This window comes from Lemur catta, chromosome 18 (assembly GCF_020740605.2).
Source record: "Lemur catta isolate mLemCat1 chromosome 18, mLemCat1.pri, whole genome shotgun sequence".
Lineage (NCBI taxonomy): Eukaryota > Metazoa > Chordata > Mammalia > Primates > Lemuridae > Lemur > Lemur catta.
The window spans coordinates 4,610,065-4,621,844 of NC_059145.1; positions in this window are offsets into that span (position 1 = coordinate 4,610,065).

Genomic DNA, 11,780 nt, shown 5'->3' on the forward strand with positions numbered 1-11,780 from the left:
TCTACATAAAATTATTTTAAATATAAAGAAAAATTTTGCTAATAGTAAACAGATGATAAAAGATGTATCATTAAATACGCATTATAAAGCTGCAGCAGTTATTCTAATGTCAGAGGAAACAGACCTGAGAACAAGGAGTATTGCCAGGAATAAGGAGATATATTTCATAATAAAGGAATAAAGATTACAGAAAGACATAACAATTGTAAAGGGGTATTTGCACCCAGTAACATAGATTTAGAATACATGAAACAGTAAAAGAACCAAAAGGAGAAATACGCAAATGCAAAATTTCATTTGGATATTTCAACACGCCTCTCTTAATAATTAATTGACAAGTAGAGAAAATGTAATTAAGACTATGAAAAGCTGGAGCACCACCAATAAAAGACTGTTCTTCATAGTTACTTACTGAATGAGTTCTCCATGTAATTAACAACATAATATACATTATTTGCAAGTGTATATAGAATATTCACCAATGTAGATTATATTCTCAGTGATAAAATACATCTCAATAAATATAAGGTAATAAGAATCATACAAACCATGTTCTATGACCAGAAAGAAATTTAATTACAAATCAAAAATAGACACATATCTGAAAAGACTGTAAACATCTGAAAAATAAACAACATACTTTTAAATAACCCACGAGTCAGGGAAGCAATCACAAGGGGAAACAAATAAATAAATGTTTCCATATATTCCAATGTATATTACTCACAAAATAAAATCTGTGGAATAAAGCTAAATTAATGCGTAGAGAAAAAAGAATAAATGTCTGAAATCAGTCATCTAAGCTGCTTCCAGCTTTTCAACTACTGGTTATTTGAATAGTTTACTTACAAAGTGATAAAGCTCTGCCAGCTTAACCTGTTAAAAAAAAGGTGAGAAGACACAAAGTAACAATAGCAGGGCTATAAGAGGGGATAAACTAGAAATCCTACTAATGTTAAAAGGATAATAAGAAATATTATAAATAACTTTATTGCAATAAATTTGGTAAACCAGATCAAATGAACAAATTTCTTAAAAAATATGAACTTTCAAAATTCACTTAAATATACAGGTCACAAAAAGCACCACATAGATGTATGTAAATTGAATTTGCCATTTAAAGTATTGCCACTAAAAAAAAAAAATCCAACCCATGATGGCTTCAGTGATGAATTTTACTAATTGATGGCAAATCACAAGAATTCTACAAAAACTCTTTCAAAATACAGAGAAGGATACTTTTTTTTTTTTTTTTTTTGAGACAGAGTCTCGCTCTTTTGCCCTGGCTAGAGTGCCGTGCTGTCAGCCTAGCTCACAGCAGCCTCAAACTCCTGGGCTTAAGCGATCCTCCTGCCTCAGCCTCCCGAGTAGCTGGGACTACAGGCATGCACCACCATGCCCGGCTTATTTATATATATATAAATATATATATAAATATATATTTATTTATTTATACACACACACACAGACACACACACATGCCTGGCTAATTTATATATGTATAAATATATATTTATTTATTTATACACACACACAGACACACACACACACACACACACACACATATATATATATTGAGTTGTCCATATAATTTCTTTCTATTTTTTAGTAGAGACAGCATCTCACTCTTGCTCAGGCTGGTCTCGAATTGCTGAGCTCCAACAATCCACCCGCCTCGGCCTCCCAGAGTGCTAGGATTACAGGCGTGAACCACCGCGCCCAGCCAGGATACATTTTTGTCTCATTTTGTAGTACTAGAATTACCCTGATATTAAAACCAGACAAAGGTATTACAAGAAAGGAAAACTGAATATAAATGCAAAAGTCATTAACTTTTAAAATTTTAGTAAACTTATAAATATGTATTTAAAGGAACACATCATGATCAAGTGGGCTTTATCTCAGGAATGTAAAGTTTATGTAATTTTTGAAGTTCTATCAATTCAAATCACTATAATAGACTACAAAGCAAAACAAAACAAATCCAAAAAAAAAAAAAAACATGTGGTCCTCTTACTATATGCAGGAAAAAAACTCAGCAAATTAAACACACACTATTAGTAATCTCAGCAAAACAGAGATGAAAGGAACTTGCTTAATGTGATAAAGGTTATTTCTGAAAAATCTCAAGAGAACATTAACTCAAGCATATTAAGGCCAGGATGTCCACTCTTACCTCTTCTATTTAACATTTCCATGGAGGTCTTGGCCAGTGCAATAAGGCAAAAAAAAAAGGAATAAAAGGCACATAGATAGAAAAGAGTGAAATAAAATTGTTATCATTCACAAACAACATTATTTTTCATGTAGAAAATTATAAGAAATCTACAAAACAACTACTAGAACAAATAAGTGAGTAAGATCATAGGACACAAGATTACCATTTCTGTGCTATCATGAACAATTAAAAATCGAAATTAAAGTTACCACTTATAGATGCATCGAAAATGCTTAGGGATTTTTTTAATGTGTGCAAATTTGCAGAAAAGACACTACAAAACATTATAGAGAAATAGTAAAGATGACATCTAAATAAAGAGAGGTGCCATGTCTATGAATTGGAAAACTCAATATGGCTAAGATGTCAACCTGCAATTTCATTTAAAATCCAGGCAATTGTATTTTACAGATATCAACAAGTTGGAACCCATTATATTAAGTGAAGTATTCAAAGAATGGAAAAACAAGCATCACATGTACTCACCAGAAAATTGGTTTCCCTGATCATCACCTAAATCCACATCGGAGAAGGATACCAATTGGATATCAGATTGGGGGGGGGGGGCGCGGGGCGGGGATGGGTGTATGCCTACATGATGAGTGATGAGTGCGTTGCGCACCGTCTGGGGAATGGTCATGCTTGACGGTGCTGACTCGGGGAGGTGGAGGGTGGGGGGAGGGGATGGAGGTTTGACTACATGGTGAGTGCCAGGCGCACTGTCTGGAGAATGGACACGCTTGAGGCTCTGACTCAGGGGGATGGACGGAACATGGACAATGTATATAACCTGAGCTTTTGTACCCCCATGAAGAGCTGAAATTAAAAAAAAAGATAATTTTTAACAGAAATTCAAAGACAAATAATCAAAATAATTTTTTAAAGGAAGAACAAAGTTGAATGAATATCATTACTTGATACCAATACTTTCTATAATACTAATGAAATCAAGATAATGTGTTTTTTTTCCATAATGGCAAAGAATTGGTAAATGGAACAGGATATAAAATCCAGAAATAGATCCACATAGAAACAATGTAAAATTGTCTGAAGACAATATGAAATGTATAGCCATTTAAGAAAGAGTTTAGCTGTTGTTTTCACATAGATAACACTACACTTATAATTAAACAATCCCATTTCTAGGTATTTACTTAATAAAAATTAAGACTAGTTTCCATAAAAAGGTTTGAACTTGAATATTTAAAATAATATTCATAATAGCCTAAAAACAGAAATAACCCAAATATTTAACAAGTGGTGTATGGATATATATAGTTTGTTGTATAATACGATGAAATAGAACTCAACACTAAAAAAAAAAGAACTACTAATGAATCTCACATCATAACATAGATGAATCTCAAATGTCTTATGTTAAGTGAAAGATGCCAGACACAAAACTACATATTTTATGATTAAATTACATAAAATTCTAAAAGGGCAAAATTATGAAGACAAAAAGCAGATCAGTGGTTATCAGAGGCCAAGGCGGGAAAGAGGGATGGGCTGCAGTGGCCATGAGGGACAATGTAGGGTGAGAGAAACATTCTATATTATGACTTCTCTGGTGGTTACATTATGGTATATACATTTGTCAGCACTCACATTTACACTTAAATTGGGGGATCATCCTATCAAAGTTCTACCTCAATAAAACTGGATTAAAACTTTAAGTACCCTTATTGTTTAATAGAAAAGGAATACTTTGAGACTCTGGGATTTTACAATTTAACACTACCCAAAATCAATTAAATGATGGTGAAATGCTGCCTAACTGATCAGATTATTTTATATTTTAAACAGATTCAGATTCTCTGTGTCACTATCTATCAATTCTATCTATCTATCACTTCTATCAATGATTATATATCCTTTCCTGTATTCTGCCAGAAAAGAGGAAAAGGGAAGAATGTTCAGGATCAGGCTGAGAATACATCTCTGTAGTTTGAGGACATGAATCTCATGTTCATGTTCATTGTCTCTCCCCATTCAAGGATACCTCCAGAGACAAATATATACATATACATGCCCTACACACACATAAATATATAGTTGAGTGCCCTCAAGATGAAAGATACTGTAGTATATGAACTTTACCTTGTTTATCAATATTAACTAATGAGATGCACCCTAAATACATAAATGGTCTTCAAAACTAAATATTCCTTCAAAAATTCAATGAAATATGTAATTGCACTTTCACTGAACAAAATACCGAGAGAGTCTTGCAAAACACACTAGTTATACCATATGAGAGAAGTCAGTCAATCAAAAAGTAGGTTTTATTTTATCTTCATATTTTGCTATTCATCAAAAAGATATATAGCTTAGTCATAGATTATAAATAACAGGGAAAAATTAAAAGCAGCATATTTACGAAACTCAAAAACAATGTAAATATAGGCTATAGATGAATAAATAATTCCATGTTTCTGTTATGTAATTTAATGGTATACTGTCCACACATGGTGTATGCGTAAGAAATAAAAATTTAATAAAGGCAAATGAATAATATCCCAACATTTAAGAGAAGGTCGATTCCAGGCACAAATGAGATGCATATATTAAGGGAGGATTCTTGTTCTTGTGGTAAGAAGTGACTTTATGGATATTGAAATTATTAATGGTACATACCTTCTGTACATTCTTTTCTATAGCCCCAATGTTTTACATGCACACATATGCACATATACACACACAGGAAAAATAACAGTAGACTAACAGTAGACTTATTATTGATCATCCTAATATATTAACATTTTTTAAACTATTACTTGCTCATTTTTTCCTGGCTATTATATTTATAGAAACACTTTAGAACCAGTCATCACTGGTTTCCTAAAATATGCTTATGGTATTCCTGGTTGCAATGTTCTTTGTTTTATGCTGCTGAGAGTTCATGAAGCTTCTTGAATGTCAGTATATACTTTTAATCAAGTTTTGACTATGTTTTGGCCTTTGTTAATTCAAATAATTTTTCTCACTACTCTCTCCTTTCCTTCTGAGACTGCTGTTACTCATATGTAAGAAACTTGATATTACTTCACAGTTCACTATTTCTCTGTTAACCGTATCCAGTCTCTTTTGGGCTATCTTTGCTTTATTGTAAGTCGAATCTATTGCTGTGTCCTCCTGATCACCAACATTTTCTTCTACACTGTTTAATCTGATGTTGATCACATCTAGAAAAGTTTTATTTTTTTCACTAAAGTTTCACATAGTGTTTAAGATATTTCATTGCTCTTATCATGTTTATGTTTTTCTTTAAATTTTTATACATAGGTTTAGCAGTTCTTCAAACAGGTGTTTGATAGTTTCATAATCTCTATCTTTTCCGAGTTTCTGTATATTCACTTTTTTTGCTATGGGGTACTTTTTTCTTCTTTTCATTTTTTAAAATCCAATATTCTATATTGTTAATTTACATTGTTCAGTGTATAGATTCCATTATCTTTTTTTAAAGAATGTTTAGTTTTGTATTTTGTAGACATTTAAGCTAATTACAGAAGAATTTGATCCTTCTTAGCCCTTTTTAAAAGTTTTTATATAGCTAGGATGACCTTTAATCTGTGAATAGTTCACCACTCTGGCTTCTCCATTCGATGTTCTGGATTCAAAGGACAAAGAAGTCTTTGTCTTGGCTGTTTAGAGCTCAAAAATTTTCTTACCCTATATGAGCTCTGGGAATTGTTCATCTTACAACTCTGGGCTGTTCCTTCAGTGTTTTGTGTATTTTTACTTTACACAAAAGGGGCCAAACATCTAGGACAGCTTAGAGGGGACAAACCTGCATGTTTGTGGAATCTTTTTTGCATAGTTTCCTTTTTTTTCTAGAACTCTGTTTTATACCTTTGAGCCACTTCAGCCTCCAAAAACTCTGAGTTCTGCCTCTTCAAGTCAGTGAGGCTGCTAGACTCTGTTTGGGTGCCCCAATTCTCTGTGTCCATTGTTTGGAATTGCTTCCCTGAAGAAAGCCAAGGTGAATATACAACTCATCTCTCATTTCCTTTCTCATTGAGACAGGTTTGTACTGCCTCTTGTCCAGCTATTTAAAAAGATGTTTTACATATTTTATCTATTGTCTGCGTATATATGGTGAGATGGTTTCACCAAAGAGTTGAAAGTGAAAATCTTATATTTCTTTCTAATTCTATTACTGCAGTTTTTAAAAATTTAATGATATTTCCAAAGGCTATAACTAGAAAAGTTATCCATTTCAATAAGTACATGTATTTCTTTCTATTTATATCTTTATTTTTAAAATCGTATCTATATTAGCTATAGAGCATTAAGCTCTGACTCAGCTGAACTTGCTACCTGCCTTCCTGCTTCTTCCTCCCTCCTTGCCTCCCTCCCTCCCTTTATTCAGTAATGTACTACATTTATGAAAGAGTAATTGTCACTCAGTGTAGGAGATTTGCCTGTGTCTTATTTCCAATGAGTTATAGCATGTATGTATTTACTGCAGCCATAAATTCCCTTAAATTATCCAAGAAGAAATGTTTTTCTCTACTTTTTCTCATTAGTATTTTGCTATAATTCCGATAAAGAAGTTTGAAATGTCTTCTCTTTTCTTGTTTTTTTCCCCTCTGTATTTCACAGGATAAAAGAGAGCTACAATAATATAACAAATATAACAATAATAAAAAATAAATACAAAGTACACACTGAAACCAAATAAAATATTAAAAGTCTATACCTAGCCAGACATGGTGGCTCATGCCTGTAATACTAGTACTTTGGGAGGCCAAGATGGGAGGATCACTGGAAGAAAGGAGTTTGAGACCAGCCTGAGGAAGAGTGAGACACTGTCTCCATGAAAAATAGAAAAATTAGCTGGATGTGGTGGTGCGTGCTTGTAATCCCAGCTACTTGGCAGGCTGAGGCAGGAGGATTGCTCGAGCCCAAGAGTTCGAAGTTGCAGTGAGCTATGATGACACCACTGCACTCTACTCCAGGAGACAGAGCAACACCCAATCTAAAAAAAAAGAAATTTATTCCTAAGGCACAAAGATATAATTTTCAAACTAACTTTGTCTAAACTAAACTTACTAATATTATGAAAAACAAATACTATGTGTGACAAGCAGGTTGTTCCTAAAATTTCTCATGGAACAATGAAAAGTCCCACTGGAGAGATTTAATCAGTCCTTCTGATCTTTCCAGGAACTCTTGCATCATTGCCTCTTAATCCTTTTGAGGCCAATGGCAGGAAGTGTTCACTGGACACCAAAATAACTGATCTCCCGAAGTTGCCCAGTAGTCTCTAGGAAAGTAACTGAGGCCCTTTCTAACTCCTCTCTGTCCAAGGTTGGAGGTGAGCCCGGGAAAGGAAGAAGGGAAAGTGCTGAGTTTTCACTTCCCTCAATCCTTCTGCTCAGCACTAGTTGTGGATCTGAAAGTAACAGGTAATAAAGGAAGCTAGTTAGAATAAAGTTGAAGGCCTTCTTTGTTTTGATCAATGTGTTTTTAATTTTAATATGAATTTCTCTATAATAGTTCTGAATATCAATCAAAATCAGAAAGAGAAGCTCATCATATTAATTCGGATTCAGGAATAAATGATTTGTTGTCCCCCTTCAATGTTTAATTCCCAAGAATAAATATTCCAAGGTGTTTTCATGTTGACATATACTATGTGGATTTTTTTGTTTTTTTAGTTTTTTAGGGATTTGTTTTTCTCTCTTCTAGATCCACTGCTAATTTTCTATAGCACTCCTCTCTGCTACACTCAATTAATAGTCTGAGAATAGCATTTCAGGGACAGACTACAGAACTTTATTCTGTATGGAGAAATGAAGAAACCATTATACTTTTTTTTTTATTTTTTTATTTTTTTGTTTGTTTTTTTTTTTTGAGACACAGTCTCACTTTGTTGCCTGGGCTAGAGTGAGTGCCATGGCGTCAGCCTAGCTCACAGCAACCTCAAACTCCTGGGCTTAAGCGATCCTACTGCTGCAGCCTCCCGAGTAGCTAGGACTACAAGCATGCGCCACCATGCCCGGCTAATTTTTTCTATACATATATTTTTAGTTGTCCAGATAATTTATTTCTATTTTTAGTAGAGACGGGGTCTCGCTCAGGCTGGTCTCGAACTCCTGACCTCGAGCGATCCAACCGCTTAGGCCTCCCAGAGGGCTAGGATTACAGGCATGAGCCACCGCGCCCGGCCCATTATACTTTTTAAAGAAAGAATTTTCTCAGTGACTTAGGACCCACAAATAACTTTGAGGACCAAAAACCTCAGTTTCTCCTCTAGCTTTTGAGTTGCTGGGGGGAAGAAAACAAACAAAAAACCAAACAACAACAACAGAAAAGAAAAAAAAACAAAACACTTTAACAAAAATAAAAGTGGATAGTGGATAAACATTGCCATCTACTGTTCAGTTTCAGATATTGTATAAATTACGCACCCAGTAGCAGGGATTTTTGTTTCTGCACTGACTTCAAGGTTAAGTCTTTAATCACTTAAATCCTGAAAGATCCTGTTTCCTTATTCAGAAATTCCACTCTCACTCACATAGTTGATTTGTTTATTTCAGTCAAATATTCTTTTCAGCATTTCAAGGGCTGTCAGATTAGCAGAAATATATTTAACATTCTATTAAAAATATCTAGTTTTAACTGAGGAAGGAAATAGCAGAGGACATAAACAGGTGGAAAACCATACCATGCTCATGGGTCGGCAAAATCAAACATTGTTAAAATGTCTGTACTACCCAAAGTGATCTACAGATTCAATGCAAACCCTATTAAAATACCAACATCATTTTTCACAGATTTAGGAAAAATAATTCTACACTTCACATGGAACCAGAGAAGACCCCATATAGAAAAAGCAAAAAGAACAAATTGGGAGGTATCAATTTACCAGACTTAAAGCTATACTACAAGGCTATAGTAACTAAAACAGCATGGTACTGGCAAAAGAACAGAGACATAGACCAATGGAACAGAACAGAGAACCCAGATGTAAAACCATCCTCATGTAGCCATCTAATCTTTGACAAAGCAGACAAAAACATACACTGGGGGAAAGAATCCTTATTCAATAAATGGTGCTGGGAAAATTGGATAGGCACATGTAGAAGACTGAAACAGAATCTGCATCTTTCAACTCTCACAAAAATCAACTCATGGTGGATAATAGACTTAAACCTAAGGTGTGAAACTAAAAGAATTCTAGATGAAATGTTGGAAAAACTCTTACAGACATTGGCCTAGGCAAAGAATTTATGAAGAAGACCCCAAAGGCAAACACAGCAACAACAAAAATGAATAAATGGGACCTGATCAAATTAAAAAGCTTCTGCACAGCCAAGGAAACTATCATGAGAACAGACAACCTACAGAATGGCAGAAAATATTCATATGTTACACATCAGATAAAGGGCTGATAACTAAAATCTATGTAGAATTCAGGAAAATCAGCAAGAAAAAAATCAAACAATCCTACCAAAAAGTGGGCAAAAAACATGAACAGAAACTTCTCAAAAGTTAGACTAATGGCCAACAAACATGAAAGAATGCTCAACATCTCTAATCATCAGGGAAATGCAAATCAAAGCCACAATGAGATATCACTTATCTCCAGTGAGATTGGCCTTTATCAAAAAGTCCCAAAACAATAAATGTTGGCAACGATGCAGAGAGATAGGAACACTCATACACTGCTGGTGGGACTGCAAACTAGTGCAACCTCTGTGGAAAGTAATATGGAGATAGCTCAAAGAGCTACAAGTAGAACTACCATTTGATCCAGCAATCCCATTACTGGGCATCTACCCAAAAGAACAAAAGACATTCTATAAAAAAGATATCTGCCGTAGAATGTTTATAGCAGCACAATTCACAATTACAAAGATGTAGAAACAACCCAAGTGCCCATCAATACATGAGTGGATTAATAAAATGTGGTATGTGTATAACATGGGGTTCTACTCATCCACAAAAAACAATGGTGATATAGCATCTCTTCTATTATCCTGGATAGAGCTGTAACCGATTCTACTAAGTATCACAAGAATGGAAAAACAAGCACCACATGTACTCACCATCAAATTGGTATTAACTGATCAACACTTAAGTGCACATAAAATGGGAACATTCATTGGGTGTTGGGCAGGTGGGAGGGGGAGAAGGGGATGGGTATATACATACCTTATGGGTGCGGTGTGCACCATCTGGAGGATGGACACGCTTGAAGCTCTGACTTGGGTGGGGCAAAAGCAATATACGTAACCTAAACAATATAGGTACATCTGTAACATGCTGAAATAAAAAAATGAATAAATAAAAACTTAAAATATCTGGTTTTAAATAGAGCAATGAAAACATGTATGTATATATAAGCATCAGTGCATATTTATCCTAGTATAATATTCTGTGTCATTTCACCTAGAAATACAAATAATTATAAATTTCATTTTCAAAAGACAGAACCATGTTTTTAGTGTCCACTGCTTAGTATGCATTTGTAGGCAAACGTTTTGGAAAGTAAAGTTAAATCTCTCAATGTGTACTTTACAGTGATATACTGACACACACAATCAACAGGAGTTTCAAACAAAATAACTCATTGCAAAGTCTGACATATTATCCCCATTTGCTTCCTTCATAAGTTCACATAGGCAAAGAAGTGATACTAAAAATACTTCTTACGTATGACAGTTTCTTTGCCTAAAATTGTATTCTAATTTTAAAGCTATTCTGCAGTAAAAAATATAAAAGAAGCAGAGTTGGCAACAAGACCATTGAATTTTGAAATATTTATAAAGGAACATGGAGAAAGATATAAGAGAAAGCACATGGCCTTAGAGGAAAAGACTGCTGTAAGAAGGAAAGACAAATCTATTTCTGAATTCTAAAATGGCCTAAATTCCAAATAGAGTGTCCCCTCTTCATTTCCATTTTTTTAAAGACTAATTAAATCTCAGTATAATTTAGCACCATACTTCCTGCATGCTCTACTTTATTTAGGAGCAGATAGAAAAGAAAAAGAAAAAAAAGGCTCCTGTCTCTTTTGTATTTCTAGGTACACACACTCATTTAATAGATTTTTAAAATAAACTCTATTTTTGTAATAGAAGACATAATCAGTTAAGACAGAAGTTCTAAGAACTTAGACCAAGACAATGCCTACTTATTGAACAAAATAAAACTCTGTTGAGAATCATAAGGAAAACCAAGCTGAGTAAAAAACAAGGCAGGAGAATAAATTATGTCAATAGGGTCATTGGAAAACAAAGATCATCGAAGTCTATAAATTAGCTACTTACAGTGCAGCACTGGAGAAAGAAGGAAGCTCTTTTTGCATTGTTACAAGGGAAGTGAGACAAAAAGGCAATATTGTGAGCAGAGAACAACCTTTATATACCTTTAGCCAAAAAAGTTTAGAAAATAAAAATACCCCTGTATTTTATTTTTATAGTACTCTTCTAAATGCTAGAGAACTAATCTTTTGACAATGATTGCTCTATCTTGCTTTTGTTTGTGGTTTCAGTCTAAATAAATAAATTTTTGAGCTGTTAATTGAAAACAGATAAGCAATTTTTTTTAA